Raw genomic sequence first — 19,048 nt, 5'->3', positions numbered from 1 at the left:
TAATAACTTGCTTTACAAGTCAGTCGATTACATAAGATTACTAAATCTTTTAAGGGGCAATGTATACGTTTTTACAATAAGATTCCCATTGACATTCAGAATTTGCCTTTCAACTGTTTTAAGACAGTAGTTAAACAAAAAGTTTACAAAAAAGGTTATTATAAAGTTAGTGATTATTTAGAAGATATGAATGCATGGGATTAACTGTCTGAGAACCGATATTAGGCAGCTAAATTACTCAATTGTATACCAATATTTTATGTTTATTTTTATTTTTTTAAAGAACGTCTAGGGCCCTGTGCCGAGGTTTTTCTTGCAGCTTCTTTTCCCCGGCTATACAGGTAAAAAACTCAAGTGGTGTGCCAGGTAGTAGTGTATTTATTTGCATGTATTTATTGGTAAGTTGTACAGTCATGAGCAATATAATGTACCCACTTTAGGACTCTGTCAACATATTTGACAAATTCAAATTCAAATTCAAAAATATCTTTATTCAGTAGGTAACATAGTTACACTTTGAATCGTCAATTTTACATAACGAACGTCTCATCCGCCTAAAACTACTGCAGCTTCTCACAACCTGTTTACAGGTTGTGGTTTTAGTGTAACTATGTTACCAACTGAATAAAGATATTTTTGAATTTGAATTTGAATTTGTCAAATATGTTGACAGAGTCCTAAAGTGGGTACATTATATTGCTCATGACTGTACAACTTACCAATAAATACATGCAAATAAATACACTACTACCTGGCACACCACTTGAGTTTTTTTTTGACGAGGCTGTAGATTTGTCTTATATGGCATTAACTACTTGGCCGGACAAATGGGGAGCGCTGAGGGCTCTCACCTGTTGCAAAATTTAAGACAACAGGCATGAAAACCTCATCAAAACTCACATATTCTCGCCGGCTTAGAAGAAACTCACGGCCGTGATCCCTAATGGGGTGGACACAGCCACAGACAATCAGAAGGCTCTTGCAGCTACCTTTGACAAGCAGTCCTCACATTCACTAAATACAGATCTACTGGCTTAAATCTGACGAGTGTGGAGCATACTCCATCATAGTGCTTTGTGGCGGGGTGGCTGAGGTATTGCGATGTGTCACCGCCGGATAGGATTACCCATTAGGCCTGGAACTCACTATTGCCATAGATACCCATTTCACTGGCCCAATTGGAGTATTTATTTTTTTACTTCTTTTTTTTTAAATTTACCAATTGATATATTAAATAACGATTCAAAGAAATACATAGTTACAATCACGATTATATTTTAAACACTTCTAAACACGAAATGGATTTATTTTTTTATATGTTTTATTTATGAGGTTTACTATGATCTACTCTGAACTGGCGTGCGTGTATGAAACGATTGATGAATGTGGAGTAAGCAGGTGAGTCAGGATCGAAGCAAATGGAATTCCATAGTCTCTGCTTACCCCGGTGGGAAATAGGCGTGAGTTTGTATGTACGTTTGTTATTTTATTAGGGGAGCTTGATATTAACTCAGAATCATGGTCTGAATCATCCCCCTTACTATTCGTTACAATGTCGCTAACACCCTGTATACATCCACTCCCGGCAGCCATGTTTAAGTCCCATATAACACGTAAAGGTAAGTAGATATAATTACAATTCGATCTTCTTCTTCTTATCGTGTGGGATTTGAGGTGAATTACCAACCTCATCTACCCTGGTGTCAGGGTTATTATTGAGCCGTCAAAGGCCCCTGCCATGGCTCATGTAACGACTATTTACATCAGTAAGTAGTAACCGACACCAACGGCTTAACGTGCCTTCTGAAGCACGGATCATCTTACTTTTTGGACAATCGGGTGATCAGCCTGTAATGTCTTAACCAAATTAGGGATCACAAAGTGATTTTTGTGATATGTCCTCACGGGGATTCGGACCTGGAACCCCCGGATCGCGAGCCCAACGCTCAACCACTGGACCATAGAGGCCGTTAGCAATAATTAGATTATGTGGTCTAATTCTTTCAATACCTACTTAACCGTTATTTCATCCTTATTTATATTGTAGCGGTGTGTACAGTCATGAGCAATATAATGTACCCACTTTAGGACTCTGTCGCACTAACATATCTGACATTTAGTGAGACTTACAGTTCAATTTGTCAAAAAAGTTAATGTGACATGGTACCAAAGTGTATACATATCGAGGGTTGAAAGGCAAATAGGTTTAAGCGACATTTTGGGCGAAATTGACTTATATATATATTCGGAATCAGCGATTTTTTCCGCGTCGACTGATCTTGGTTTCAGATCAATCGAAGCTACTTTTTGGCGCTTCAACCAATTAGCACTTTGGGTACATTTTTTAAAACCCGTGTTTTAACCGACAAAAAAATGCACAAAATTCTGGGCGGGTGGCATATCAGTCGTATTCCGGGATATGAGTCGGTCACATAAGCTGTTATGTCTTTTCATTTTCATGATTCGAAGTCTGTTAAAGCGTTTTCCCTGACAGTGTTTTGTTATAGATAAGTCGGTTAAATCATTTGTCCTTAGACGAAACGAAAATAGATTTGGCGCTTAAATCTTTTTGCTTTAATCCAGATTTTATAAATATTGTCGCTTCAACCGTTTTGCCTTCGACAGTTTAAAAGTAAAATTGGCACTTGAACTGTTTTGCCTTTACCGAAAATATTCATAGAATTTGACTTCAGCTATTTATGCTACATTTTTTTTATTTTTTTGTCGTATAAAACAACTATCATTTTCTTTTGAAAGGACTTAAAACGTTTTTCCAAAACAAAAAAGAAATAATGTTAACATTTCAGTCATCGCAATTTTGTATGAAACCTTGTGCCCGCATCACTTCAACATATCAAAATAAGTATGGGCAGGTCCTGGTTGGGCGGTTCACACAGCTAAAAATTACGATTGGGAAGACCGGGAGTGTGCGTGTCATCATGTCACCCAAGCCGTATCCGTTGATGGTGACTTCTATTTGTGTCTATCCCAAGTCGTTGTTGTGGTAGACTTTGACGTGGCTAGCGGAACCGAACTTCGAATTGAAGATCTGGTCACATGGCATACAATCAAGCTGGCCAGCCGAGTTTACCGTGTAATTGTAGGAAGGTTCCGTTTCCGTTGAGTTTTCCGTATTTGGCGTCTTGGACTAAGATTTTCGAGGACTATATCACGCGCTATTCCAGGTTCAGACACACTCATCCCAACTATCAGTTGGCATGTTGAAAGCCACATGGTTGCGCTTGAGTACGTCTTTGTACCGCAGGTATTATCCACCTTGTTTACAGATCCTTCTAGACACCTCGAAATAGAAAACTTTTCTGTCATCCATTCGCATGACGTGACCGCACCATCGTAGGTGATGTTTTATGATGAGAGCTTCTATTCCGAATATGCCAGAACGACGTAATACTTCTGTTATTGGAAAACCATCTTGCCGCTTTATGCGAAGGATGGACCTTAGACATTTAAAGTGTTACGTATCAAGTACGCCGCTGAGACTTTGTACACTAATATTTTAAGTTTTCCAAAGGCTGCCACCGCACCTGTTATCCGGGCTGGCAACTCCGATGACTTTGGAGTCATTTCATATTTGAGAACCCAAATATTTTAATTTTGAAACTTCCTCCAGCTCAGCGCCCTTTAAAGCAACATTGGAAGAAGCTACATCCCCGGAGCATCATCTGGATGGTTATTTTAAAAGGGTTTTGCACAAATCTATAAATATTCTGGTGTGTGACTTAATTGAATCGGCCATTTCTCGGCAAGTTTGGTTAACTGACGCATAGATGTGAAACGTGAGAGATCAAAAATGATCTTATTCATTTTAGCCTTAATTTCAATTAAGCTATAAATAACAATTCCACAGAGTATCCCACTTATGCGTGATACAGAAGCGATATATAAAGAAAATAGACTAGGAACCATGGCTCCATGTGTTATGACATAGCCTTGTTTCGCGCCGTAGGTAACGACGAATAGCTCTGAAAAGTTACTTCTAAATCAAACTGTCGTCATCATGTCGTCATGATATTGTCGTATCAGGATAAGTCATAACTTTTCAGGACAATCTGTTTTCTTTAGAGCAATCCACAAGCCGCGTGAAGCCTCACGCAGCACATAACAAAGGCCGATGTTGTTCAAGCCTTTTGGCCTGAATCTGTTTAATAACAAAACCGTACGGCCCCATATCTCTCTCCGGACAAAATCATCATTGGATTTCCGGAAGTACCTTTTCTGCATCACGGGATAGAATAACGTTAAGGCTAAAATTTAATATCGATCGCCATCGACTCGCAAAGAGGAAGAAGGCTAAAATCATTCCAGCAGCTGACTCCCATATCTTCAGGATGAGTTTGTATAACCAGTTATTAATGTGTAGGCATATTATACAGTTCAGATGGTATTTTTGATGTGTTGGTATTCGTCATCCTTCTTAGCGCGGTAAGAAGTTCTTCAAAGGTCGGGGGTGCCGCTAGATCTTAAGCGAAACCCCCGACCTTGTTGTAACAAACTCGACCGATATGTTGTAACAAACAAGTCAGTGGTATTATTATTGGGATTTAAGACATCGTTAAAATGTGTCCAAAGCGCTGCTAATAAGTCTTTCTGATCAGTGAGGCGTTGGGTCTTTTCCTTGTTGTAGATTGAAACTCTCTTCAAAGTTTGTGGCCGAAAACAGTCTTGAAGCTGTCGAAAATCTACCGGAACTGGATTGATAGGAATCAGCATAGAGCTGAATTTCACAAGCTTATTCCACCTGGCATTTGTTTTTGAGACATATGGTGACAGAAAAGCCCGCCTGTAGTTCCCCACGAGCTGATTTTCACGTTAGAACCATCGCACCAATCTTAGTTTTGCGGTCTGGTTTACCAACCAATAACTTCGGTAGAGCAGAGCACAGCTATAAAAATGCTCGGCAAAGGAACACCATCTATTTATTATTATTATCATCTATATTATCTCATCGACAGATGTGTCTGCTGCGATGTCCGACGTATCTCGGCTTTAAAAGCATGATAGAGTTCTGTTATTGTTTGTCAACTTCGACGGTATCTTATGGCCAGCTCGAAGTGGAGGTCTTAGGCGCAAATGTAACAGAAATTTTGATCAAACAAGTCGCTGATCTATCCACCCCTGGCCGCCTCTTAATATGAGAGCAATCAGTACTTCACTGCAGTCTGTCCTAGTACCGCGTACCATCTAGTAGGAGCCAGTGCTTGGAACTTGCATCCAGCCACGTGGTCTTAAATTTTTCTGTAAATCGGAAACAGGTTGTGATAGTGAGATTAAACTCAGCACAGAGTATAAGCATATTAAGACTTTTTCAAAGCTATTTGTTTCTTTTATTGCCCGCATTCAGTTGGTGACAGTCATCTGTCATCCGCCATCATACGCGGTTTACCATATACTTAAAAAGTCGAATTAAGCATGTGTAACAATCTTTATGGTTATATTCTAGATCCTGTTTCTTAATGAAATCGATTTACACATTATATCCCCCGTGATTTTTCCTAATATTGTAAGGTACAAATATCTGTTAATGCCTTGCCCGACTAAAATCTCTCCCAGGAAAAACGGCTTAAGGACCGACTTTATTTCCGATCTTACTAATATTTGGATTTCATACAATTGAAATTAGTAGCGGATGGTCACTTAAGATATTTTCCTTCCCTGTCATATAACCTTTTATGGAGGTTAAGCTGATTTGCCTCTAGTCTTCTTTTTTTAAGAAGTCGTTTAACTCATTTAGCTTTAGTCAAACTAATAAGTGAGAGGTCTCTTAAAGCATTTTGCTTTTGGCCAATATTTGGCTCTAGTGGATATCAACCGTTTTTCCTTCAACTGTAATTTAGTTCCATTAAGGCATTTTGTATTAAGCGACTTCTAAAATCTATAACTGATGTGTTTTTCGAACCAAATAAATACAGAATTGTGCAACGTTTAATTTAAGATAATTCTTAGCATTTTGAACACTTTTGATTCAGTAGTTTTTTTTATATGAATTTTTTTCGAAAAAATAAAACTTTAAATGGCTCTCCTGTAAAGTTCACAAAATGTCGCTTAAACCCATTTGCCTTTCAACCCTCGATATTAATACTCGTGACCGTACATGTGTCCTCGCCTTAGTGTGTTGTGTCACCGCATGATGTATAGCTTTCCTGTTCATCTTCGCGAGTTATTTGTCATAAGTCGTAACCGAGCAACTGTTACCGGTACCACGATACCGGTACGATGTTGTCGGTAATCGGTAATACTACACTGGGACATTACCGTCCCGGATTTTGAGGCCCGGTTTCAATGGGAGTTAATATTCAGTGCCGGTTTTTACTCTACCAGAGCCCCGGGTGAGATTTCTACGGCTCCCTCCAACTGCAATTCAAACCAATATAAAAAAGAAAAAGCATAATAATGAAAAAAAAAAAAAAACATAATTACTTATTATAAAAAATAACCACTTATTAGAAAAGAACTAATATAATTTTACTTTTCTGGCCTTTCTATCAGCTCTCTTTTCAGCATCTCTTTTGCAGGCTGCGGCCCTTAAATATCCGGCGACCTGGTCGATCGACCACCCTAACACCGCTACTGTTACTATTTATTCCATTCTATAAAAGTTTGGCGTTAGTTACTTGGGGTCAGTTTTCTTCTACTCTGAGGGCTCTCACCTGCAGCCGGCTCTGCATGACAACCGCGCCGCGCGTTGAGCGAATTATATCCAGCGATTGGACCAATAAACGATACGAATGCTATCTATGTAGATGGACGTCAAACGGCTATTGGTCGAAGCGCTCAATATAACACGCACGCAGTATTCTTTTCGCCGGGTGCCTTAATAATCTTATACCGAATTTTTTAGGTTGATGTTTAGATTGCTAATTTTCGATGTCTATCTGTTGCATGGGTAAGATTTCAGTTAAGATTTTTATTAACAATCAAGTAGATTTAGGATAATACATTATAATGGATTGCATCACTGACCTTAGTTTTTGCTGACGATGTTAGCCTTCAACAAATTCATCCTTTCTAATCTTTTTTATTTCTCTTGATTTTATATGCTTTGGCTTATTGTTATATTGTGTCTATTGACCTTTGTCCTTTGACGATTTTATATTCAGTAATAACAGCATCGTTTAAAGCAAATTAAATTAAAAATGCTTCTTGACTGGCCCACTGGAGAATCCGTTTGTTTCAGCAAATAAAATATTGTATTTTAACTGAAATGTTGTAGAGAGGCTGTCTTATAGAAGGACGCAATAAAATATTCTTTAAAAGGAAACGGGAAACCGCTCTTCAATATTATAGATGAGAAAGTAAACTATCTGTCTGTCTGTTATCTTTTCACGCACTAAACTGCAGAACCGATTAAGACGAAATTTGGTATGGAGATGGTTTGAGACCTAGGGATGAACATAGGATAGTTTTTATCCCGAAAATTATTCTTTACGTGTCATGCACCATAACCAAAATCCACGTCAATGTAGTCACAGGCTGAAGGCTAGTATTATACGTGTGAACTATGATGGTAGCTGATGTATATGATGTGGACTGTATTACTATATGAATAAATAACAAATACTTAGCTTATGAATGAGACAGTAATGTATTTTCACCAACAAGAACAAGACGAAAGCAAGAAAACAAAACCAAAAAAAAACGTTGTCAAAAAAGAAAAAATGTAAAAAGATTATAAAGTCTGCGAAGAGTTCGCAACAATACGTGAATTAGGACTTCTTAATCACAAATAGCTACTGGCTGCGAGTTGTGGTATAATCTTGTGAATCTTCCCATATTAGTTAAGAATAAGAATAAAATAAATGTATTGCCAGTAACAATTTACATTTTGCTATAAGTACTAGGTAATTATGAACATTGCGAATACGGGCAAAAGGAAATGGCTCAGCTTATGCTGTGACGGAGCCATGCTACGGCGCCATCCAGCGCTGGGTTTCCGTAATTTCCTCTTCCTGGGATATTGTACGGAAGTAATTGTCAACGAGGGCTAGAGGACATTAAATATACGTAAATACAGCAGTTTTAGGTAAAAAAAAAACAATAAAATCAAAAGACAATCAAATAAAATTATAGGTAATGAAATAAAACTCTATTAATACACACGTAAGGATAAGTTTAATTTTAATAAAATAAGTACATTGAAAAAAGACAGGCTAAATATGTATAATTTATAAGCATTAAGAATAAGGTTATAAGTATTTCACGATAAACCAAACTGTAGTAAAATTATTGGGCTCGTAAAGTATTTACATAGCATATAAATAAGAAATATATATTACGTATACGTAACTTAAATAATTCACCGACACGGGGTCTTCCAGGCAAGTTATCTGATTGACGTCCCAACCAAGAATGCCGAAGCTCAGCCGTTATTTTGCCGCGTCGTCGTAGACCTCTAGTGGTGGTTTTGTGAACTATTTGTTCGACCAATCAGCAACAACAGAATAGACTAGTGCCGTACTTCAGTGTTGCTAATTTAAAATGACGACAACATTAAATACTCTTGAGTGTGTGTGTGCGTGTGTGTGTTTGTTAGGGTGTGTGTGTGTGTTGTTTATGTGTGTATCCTAATTTATACCTCAATAATAACAATCCTGCGGATCAGTTTCGAGCACCGACATAATTCGGCGCATTATGAATACATTCCCAGGATCACAGTGAGTTCAAATACGTTTACAGTTTAGTCCACAATTTGTCGCTGTGATTCGAGCGTTAATCTAATCCGGGGAACAATACCTCGTTACGGGAATTAATCCGGAGTGCAACAATCGATGCAATCTGCAGTCGCCAGTATCAACGATGATTACCGACATCCGGAACGGACAACCTTTTTTTTTAGATGCGTGCCAATTTTTCGGCCTGTCACTATACCGTAGTTTGGTGATGGGTTTTTTATTTTAAATATTTTCAGATGCTCTGTAACGGTTGAAAGTATTTCTATTTAGCACGCGCACTTTAAAAAGATCTCTTTAGCCTTGAAGTTTTGAATTATAAGTTACTAGACTAGATTCCTAGAATATGTAGGTACATATTACTACTTATTTTTAGACATTGTTTTAAGTTTACGCGGTTATTATCATAATTAAAACACATAATAACGGGTTCTTACCGCGTTTCAAATAGTCAGTCATCCCGTGATCTTTCGACACTTGCAACAGTGTCGAAATATCGGGAGTCTCATATCTCTATTTTAAACGCGGTAAGAACCCGTTATTATGTGTTTTAATTACTTATCTATGTTTAGAATTTAAATTTAACATGTTTCAGGTAACACTTTAAATAATTTAAGTTTACAATATTATAATTCCAAAAAGATATAATTAGAGAATTCATTATTATTCAACATTTTTTTCTCTCAAAAATAATGAATCAAGTTGACATTGCGAGTTGAACTCGCATGTTGTCTACGTGTCGCGGCCATAATCACCGGTAACCGTTAATGCGTGCTATTGACGCCCACTTTACCGGTTAATCGGCTTCGGGAGATTTAACCGTTTCCATTACTGCCGGTATTGGAGCGCGGATTATGTTACGCGGCCCGTACCGGTATATCAGTGCGATGCTTCTAATTTTGAATACAACGAATTAGAATCTGGAATTCCCTTTTTGCAACTGACGTGCCTTCACGGGCAAGCGCACGATTAATTAAATTTTTTGGTGTATTTTGTTAAAGTTTATTTTTCTTTTTTGCAGGTATGTGGCTGGTTCATTTTGAAATGCAATTTTTTTTTTCGGTAAGAGTTTTAAATATTATTTTTGCAGAGGAACGTATTTATAAGTAAGTACTTACAGTAACAAGAATTTCTTAAAATTTTATCTTGTTAAGTGAAGTTTAAAGCGAATCCTATATCCTGGTGATTATTTTTTTTTAGACTATTTATAAACTATGTACTGAATTTTCTTGTAAGAACAAATTTACAAAATTCGTCACTAACGTCGCTAACTGACGTATCTCAAATTTTGGGCGAATCTGAATTACACCTTTTGCAATTGTGAAAGACACAAATTATTTTAGCAACAAATTGCAGATAAGCCAGTTTGCATAAACAGCCACGAATTTTGTATATTTCGTCTTACAAGAAGATTCCGTGCATAGTTTATAAATAGTCTAAAAAAATTAATAACGCTACGCTATGTAAGTAATAATGCGGTTTAATGTCGCCAGGAATTTCACATATTGCCCATAAAGCGCGGTCTGCCAAGTTTTTCACGGCACGCCTGCCCCGCACCGCTAGCGGTAATGTTCAAACCGATAGCCACTTCCCTGGTGACATACAGACAGACATTTATATTTACAATACAATCCCGGCGGTAGGTACAATGATGTATTTAGACAATACGTTACATTTATTCCGGTACAAATCCGATTTATTTCGGTTAACATTTCATTTGAATTACCGGTAAGTAATTAATTTTGTTTTCAATGGAAGGAATTTTGAATTGTTTTCGAATTTGGAGTGTTTGAAGAATAATATAAGTACCTGCTTATAATTTGAATTATTTTTCTTTTAGTCTGGATACTAATTTCAAACAATTACTATTGATGCGAATTTGTTACGTTGAGTTTGTTTAAGGGGAATAGCAAAATTTGTCTATGTTTTTATGAATATATGAATAGTAAAATTGTGTTCTAACAAAATGGATGGAAACCGCTTGTTACTGTGTTAAATACGGTCCTTCATACCTTGGACTTCGTATTGTAACATAACATAGCTTTACGCCTGTATCCCTAAAGGGGTGGGCAGAGGTGTATTGCACACCTAGTCATGGCTAGCTATGTTTATGTGACATGTAACAGGGGCGGGCCCATAATTAAAAAAAAAACACATGTCATATCAATTATATCTATGACCCAACATTAATTAAAATTCGTAACCGAAACGGGATTCGAACCCGTGACCCAACGATGTGATTCACGAATCCTATTTGTACCGTATGTGGCTACGAGTTGTCTTCAGATTCATCGTGGCTGTGGCCACCCCCTTAGGGAATTCCGGCGTGAGTTTATTATAATATACTTTAATGCACTTAACAACTAGTTACATCACATACAAGAAATGGACGTTTACAAGGGAGGACTTATCTCTAAGAGAGATCTCTTTCAGCCAACTGAGGGGTAGTATATTAATATCTGCGGGAGAATAAAAAGAGGTGCAATATATGAAATACATTAAAATAATTATATCTACATACTAGCTTTTGCCCGCGACTTCGTCCGCGTGGAAGGATTTTTTCCCGCTAATTTCCGTTCCCGTGGGAATTCCGGTAATTCCTTTCTTAGTGCAGCTCTACGGTAGCTAAGCTACGTCCCTTCCAAATTTCAAGTGCCTACGTTTAGCCGTTTAGGCTGTGCGTTGATATGTCAGTCAGTCAGTTTCTCCTTTTATATTCTACATATAAAACCGTTTAAAAATAATAATATCTATATAAAAAACAGACTAAACAGTTTATGTGTGTACGAGAAGTTCCATTATTTCATTTCCACGTCATGTGAGGTGTAAAACTGACGCGCCTGCGCCCAGCCACTCGTGGGAGCAAAGTATAGGTAAGGTCCCAGGTACATTACCAACTCCGTCAGTGGCTGTCTGTAATGTATCCGGTGCGTGGTACAGATGCTCCCGGCCGCTCTCCCGGGACTGACTGCAACTTTGTTCATATGTACCTGCGCGAAAACAAAGGGAGTGAATAGGAATTGGGTAGTAGCACAAAGATACATACATACATACATAAACTCGCGCTCATGTTCCCCGAAGGGGTGGGCAGAGCCACAAATAATCAGAAGACTATTTGCAGCCACTTTTGATACATAGTCCTAAGATGGATAATGATGAACCGTATGGTAATAGGGGATCAGCCTATCGCCCATATAGATTCATCATTTTTGGTAGGACGTTTTCCCTATGTCGGCTTTTACGACATGCACGGGAGGAGAGGCAGCTTTACTCCCAGTTCAGCAGAGGAGCTAAACAACAACAAAGATAAACTATGAAATTCCGATTACTAAATAAAGACAGATCTAAAGGTGTCAAAAAACGTTTTCTTTTTCTATTTAACTTATTTATGAATGTAGGAATGGTAGGCTGAATGAAACGTGACGCAACGGTGTGTGAAAGAGAGAGAGAGAGAGAGGAGAGAATTGCGGAATGACAGGGAAAAGAGGAAAACGTAGAAGATTATAAAACGTTTTTAAATAAACAAAGTTAAACAAATAATAATCGTTTCCTTCATGCCCCACATGAATTTTAATAAAGAAAAATGTAGTAATAACTGCGACATTTTGTCACGTTTTTCCATGACGTCACAAGTTGCTTTTTCATATAAATTCCGTAGGAATTTCAAGTTTTGACGTTTGGAAAAAGTAACTGATTTGACTAGTTGGAAACAAACCCATTGTTGAGCTAGTAATAGAAAATGGGGAGCGTAAAAGAAAGTGGGGAGTACCGGAAATTTTCACTGAACACAGTTGGCTCAACCGTTATAGACGGCGATACGGCTCACCACCTATCACGTTGGTCTAACAGAAAGCTCGGTGAGGTGTGAGTACTTAGTTCATCTGATCTAACTACCCAAAGCGACTACACGAAGCAGGGATCATCTTATTGTCGGATAATCCAGCCCTAACCATATAGACTAACAAAGTCTCCACCTGGAAACGAACCCGGACCTCCAGCTCGAGGTACCAATGCTCTAACCACTAGACCACAGACTTCTTTCGGTTGTTGTGACTAGTCCTTTACCTAGTAGAAACAAAACAATAGCAAGTAAGTAATAAAAAATAAAAAAGGTATTACGTTCCTATTAAAGCACTTCCTCAACTAACTACGAAGGTTCTTTATAGTACCAGCATCTTCCCGCGGTGCATTAATTGCAATTACCAACCTGCACAGCTGGCAACATTATAACCTCATCAACTCTCTTATTAGAATTAAATAATGAAGCTAAACATATTTATAATTTTTACTACTTAAACTATTTTTGCATGGTTTGTAACTGTTTATTTTGCAAAATAAATGATTTGATTTACTTCTTTCTAAGACTGTAGGGAGACAAGGGGGGCTAAAAAGGTCACATCGAAGCAATTCATTTAAAGCAATTTAACATTTGCGCTTTAACAAATACCTTTTGCTTTTTTAGATGAATAACTACGATGTGGCTTTTTAAATTAAAATTCAAAAATATCTTTATACAGACGGTAATATAGTTACACTTTGAATCGTCACTTTTACATAACGAACGTGTCATCCGCCTAAAACTAACTGTACCGTAATCTCTATTGGGGTGGGTAGAATCATAAGCATTCAAAGACAACTTGTAGCCACTCTACGAAGTCCTATGATGGATATGAATAATTTAAAAACATAACTTAGCTTCACGCCTATCTCCCTGAAGAGGTAAGCAGAGGTAAATAGCTATTCTGGGTAGAACCACAAGCATTCAAAGACATAAATAAATAAATAATAAATAAAGATAAAGATAATTTATTTGCTTAAACATGAGTACTATAAATACAGATGACAGTATTCTCATTATACGTTCTTCATGTTTGCCTTGCGGCGGCGCACAAAATATTAAGTACCTAGTATATTGTCTATATATACATGCATCATGAAAAATACGACAATATGTATATGGAAACAAGTTATGAGCAATAATTTCAGAATAAAATTAATGAATTTTTAAATGACAAATTGGAACATCAGTTGCATTACAACTTGTAGCCATTCACGAAGTCCTATGATGGATATGAATAAAACATACCGTAGCTTCACGCCTGTCTCCCCGAAGAGGTAAACAGAGGTGCATAGCTTTGCTTAAGTCTCATGTAATAGACCAAGCCTATTGTAATTAACCGCGCATAAATCCTGGAAACCACGTGCTGATACCAATTATCTCTGATCCGATATGAACATGAATTCAAACTCTGATGAATAATAATATAATGCTAATTATACTATACGAGAAAGAATTTATCTTCATTCTCGAGTTAGTACATTCATTACTAAGAGATGGCGTTGCAATTTGTTCAATTAACATAATGGTCGTGTGGTGAAAAATTGCACCGTTCGTCGTCCCTTGAATTATGCGCTGTACGATGTACCAGTGCACAGAGGTCATTATCAGCACCAGAATCCGCCTTATCAATAAAAATAATCAAGCGGTGAACGTGTGTACTAAGTATTTGATAGGTGTCCGTCACTTCAACTTAAAACACACCGACAAAGTACGAGTGACCGGCGGTTCTGACGGACAATTTGACAGCCAAGCAAAGTTCAATCGAATTATTTGATAATGGCATTCGCTTGTCAAATACTGTATTTAAACACACTTTCACCGCTTACATATTTTTATTGGTAAAGCGGTAAATATTAAGGTAAATATTTGTTTATGCGGAAGAAAATAATTGCACATTTCTTAGGAGTGCGCGTGGTCTTTAAATATAAGGCCACAATGACCTCAGAGACTGAATTCTGAAAGTCATCTAGAAGGCTAAATAGAAGTTAACAATTGGACTATGACAAAGGGGTTCCTCCGGGCAGGACACTCTCTATATTCAAAGTGTTCGTGTGGGCTGCTTCGTAAGGAAAAAGGATGAGGGTGAGTGTGGTATATTGTCTCAAATTATGATAAATAAACCGGTGAAAATACTGTAGTCACTAGTCCTGTGGTATAACTGACTGGCTTGCTTCTCAATCGGGGAGCGTCGGTTTGAACTCTGTTACCGTACTTGCACCAATGTAATTAATGTATCTTAAGATCAGTTTTCACTAACACAGTTAGCTCGTTAGCCTCGTTGTCGCTACTTAGTTCATTTTGTATGTACTTCTGACTACCCCAATTGGGATATAGTCGTCAGCTTATTTATGTATATTGCTTACTTTCTACAGATTTTATCAACATTTCGCCCACAGCGCATGCTTGAAGTTCAACGTTGGATTAATGGCCTGTCGTCACCCGCGCGTGATTTGGCTCGGCAATTTAGGGCAAATTTAGTTTAGATCTATTTTGTTTTAAATTGATGCGCTCGCGTTTAGGTTTTGGTAATTAATTAAATGTTTTTCAATCGCAAATTCTGTTTGTAATAAATTATAGTGAGCCTGCAGTTAAGTTAATGTAAATATACAAAACGTAAATACATACGTCCCACTGTTAGGTTAGGTATAGGTGTCTCCTCAATCAGCCGGAGGTGGTATGGAGCGTATTCCACTATGCTTCTCTACTACGGATTGTTTGGTTGGAGATATACCGGACATAAGCACTATTTATCGACAAACAAATAAATAAAAACTCTTACTTGCTAGAAGACGGGTCGCATCATAATCAGCAGCGAATCAATTTCTCTCACGTTACACAAGGAAATGTATTTTATTGTATCAATTATCTTAATTGTTTTCTTTGTCACGGAAGAGATGTGTCAGTGCGTCAGTAGGCAAGTGATATCTTGTGATAATAATATCTAAGTACTCTTTCCTGTATCCGGTCATGGACCATCTGAGGAGGACAGATTATATCAACATTCTAGCACCCCTAACCCGTGTCCGTTAGAATCGCCGGTCACTCGTATTTTGTCGGCCTAATTTAGCCGCAAACTCACCGAGTGACCGGCCATGCTGACGTCAGGACCGCCGGTCACCTTCAAATTTTATTTCTAAAATACGTTGGAAGCAAATCTCTAGTGATAGTCACTAGGCGGCACTAAATGGGCACCAATTAAATACGAGTTACCGGCGATTCTGACGGACTGCCCCCCATAAAATAAGTGCGAGTGGACTTAACTCGTGAAGTTCCCGCGCACACTCCTATAAAAGACCTAAGTATACTTACGTCACAAAGGAAAGGATCCTTTCTTTACCTCAATCGTGGCAATGGTTCAAGGTCTAAGGAGGTCAAACAATACCCTCTACTTCCACTATTATCTCCACTAATGTTCCGTATCATTCATCACTTGGCAACAAAACTAAATCTTTCGCTTTCTTAAACACCTTTGTTCCATACGCATTGTTTTGTGCTAACACCACAACAGACTCGACAGGCTTTATAGGAACATCAGCTTTATTCCACAGGTGTTTGGGGTAATAGTTGTGTGGGTGGAAGGCTTAATTCGTATGTTAACGAGCCTTATCAGAAGGTAAACAAACTCGTAGTCGATAGTGGTCCACTACGTGAGCAATTTACAAGTACGAGAATTATACTGTTGAGTGGACGTGCAGCATTGCTTTACTCATGTTGTTGCAACTATAAGTAATATCAACAAAACCCCCGACCAAAAAAAAGTACTCAATTATTATGACAAAAGGTTAAAAATGCTAAACCCTATAAAAAGCAAAAAATGACTTATCCCACATATGCTTGCAAGCAAACTGAGCGTGTAACATTCCTATCACACTTAACAAACGACCCGATGACCTTGAAGACCTGAACCGATTTCCACCAAACATAGCTAAGAACACTCGACTGATATACCTTTCAAAAAAAACAAAACCGCATTAAAATCGGATCATCCGTTTGGGAGCTACGATGCCACAGACAGACGCATACACATTTACACACGCACAGACACGTCAAACTTATAACACCCCGTCGTTTTTGCGTCGATCATATCGATCACAATGTAAAAAGTTAACAGATCCCTTGTAGAGCCAAGTTTCTAACTCTACACGCACTAACTATAGAAACCCTAAGTTTACAAACTCTACACGTTAAGTAAAATAGGGGACTTGTCCGTTTGCACTCCCGTGCCTAAAGATTTAATAATTATGATTGTACCATAGAATCACGCCTGTATCCCCAAAGGGGTAGGCGTTTCTGTATAGTATACTGTACTGTACACCCACTCCTCGCCAGCAAAGGAGACCCATGTAATAGGGGGCAAGCCTATTGCTATTAACCGGGCACAAATCCTGGAAACCATTGATATCAATTACAAAGAGAAAATTTAAATCGAAAAAAAATTGACTCGGATGGGACTTGACCCCGCGTCTTTTTACTGCCGAGAACATTCCTGAACAAGCGCACATCACTTTATATATAATTTTAAACAGTTGACGAAATATCTTTCTCCGTTTTCATAGTGATAAATTGATAATTCTGTTTACATTTGTTATATGTATTATCTTAAGTCGAGAGCTAAATTGAAATCCAAGTAAGTACTCTAGTTTAGTTTAGCTATGAAATATAATAATACAGTGCGCATATAAATTGAAATGTTATCATGACATGTACGAGTAGTATCATAATGTATTATTCTGATGTCTGGAGATATTACATATTGCGAGATAAAGTATTAAAATTGCAAATATTGGAAACGAATTAGACCCTGAAAAAGATGGCGTGACGATCTTGATACTTACCGGATAGATTGGTAGCAGTTTGCCGAAAACCGTGAGGAGTGGAAGAATGAAGAAGATGCCTTTGTCCGGTAGTGGGCATTGAAAGACTTTCCAGGCTAAGTTCTCCAAAAATAATGTAGAGGCGCTGTCGAGATGAACTGATAATTATCAAGTTTCTCATTAGTCCGGTACATAATTATTCAAAATTACAATGTAACGGCAGAAACATATTTTGTTTTAAGTTTACGCGGTTATTATCATAATTAAAGCACATAATAACGGGTTCCTACCGCGTTTAAATGGGGATATGAGACTCCCGATATTTCGACACTGTTGCAAGTGCCATGATCACGGGATGACTGATGAGATTGGAGTGGAGTAGGTAGATCCATAATTTTCTACGGGCAGACATATCTGTCTACCCTCTTTCTCTGCCGCTAAGCTTGAAACGGCCTAATGTGGTGAAAAAACGTGAGGACACAGTGAGTGCGGTTTGTCGTAGTGAGTTTCGTGCGAGTTCAGATGGTTCCGAACATTCCGGTATCAAAAACATAAACAAGCGGCAGAGAAAGAGGGTAGACAGATATGTCTGCCCGTAGAAAATTATGGATCTACCTACTCCACTCCAATCTCATCAGTCATCCCGTGATCATGGCACTTGCAACAGTGTCGAAATATCGGGAGTCTCATATCCCCATTTAAACGCGGTAGGAACCCGTTATTATGTGCTTTAATTAGAAACATATTTATTAAATATAATTGCTGCTTGATATTTGGATTACATTATTATATAGAATTACGTTGCTACCTATATTGCTTTTCTTTATTTTGATCAGAATAATAATAATGGGAATAATAATAATGTAATTGTGCCTGGGTGTTGTAAAAAGAGCCATCATTTATATCCAAAAACGAAGATCTTCTTCTTCTATCGTGTGGGTTGTGAGCAGGAGTACCAACCTCATCAACCCTGGGGTCAGGGTTACTATTGAGCCGCCAAAGGCCCCTGACATGGCTCATGTGACGACTACTAACTTACATCAGTAAGTAGTAACCGGGACCAACGGCTTAACGTGCCTTCCGAAGCACGGATCATCTTACTTTTTGGACAATCAGGTGATCAGCCTGTAATGTCCTAACCAAACTAGGGATCACAAAGTGATTTTTGTGTTATGTCCCCACCGGGATTCGAACCCGGGACCTCCGGATCGTGAGCCCAACGCTCAACCACTGGACCACGGAGGCCGTTAAAAACAAAGATAAAAGATACATAATGTCTGTTGTTCATGAAATTACAAGGTTGAACGAAGGAAAATCTATATGGTGCTGAAAAGTCCTTCTATGCCTGGAAAGTCCTTCATTAGGTTAAACTAGAACTAGAAATATTGAAGCAATGTTTATGCTTCATAAATAAATAAAAACTCATGCCCCGAGTCCCTATTGGGGTAGCTTTGTCGTGTGTATAATCAATAAACAGGTATTTCAATTGGGTAGTTTCCTAGGTCAAAGATAAATTATGAAATTCTGATTACAAAATAAAGACATATCTAAAGAGTGACAAAAACGTTTTCTTTTTAAGTAAGTAAGTAACTTATTTATGAATTTTTATAAAGTAAAATGTAATAATAAGTGCGAAATTTTGCCACGTTTTTCTATGACGTCCCAGGTTGTTTTTTCATACAAATTCCATAGTAATTTCGTGTTTT

The 19,048-nt window shown here is 37.9% G+C and overlaps 1 protein-coding gene across 2 annotated transcripts in view; it reads left to right on the top strand.

The window, feature by feature from the left end:
* LOC126372425 (low-density lipoprotein receptor-related protein 2) overlaps positions 1–19,048 on the top strand; it is a 326,882-nt gene that overhangs the window by 69,065 nt on the left and 238,769 nt on the right. The window lies entirely within an intron of this gene.

This window comes from Pectinophora gossypiella, chromosome 14, assembly GCF_024362695.1.
Source record: "Pectinophora gossypiella chromosome 14, ilPecGoss1.1, whole genome shotgun sequence".
Taxonomy (NCBI): Eukaryota; Metazoa; Arthropoda; class Insecta; order Lepidoptera; family Gelechiidae; genus Pectinophora; species Pectinophora gossypiella.
The sequence above is the reverse complement of the archived record's forward strand: the minus strand, read 5'-3'. Positions and strand labels throughout refer to the sequence as shown.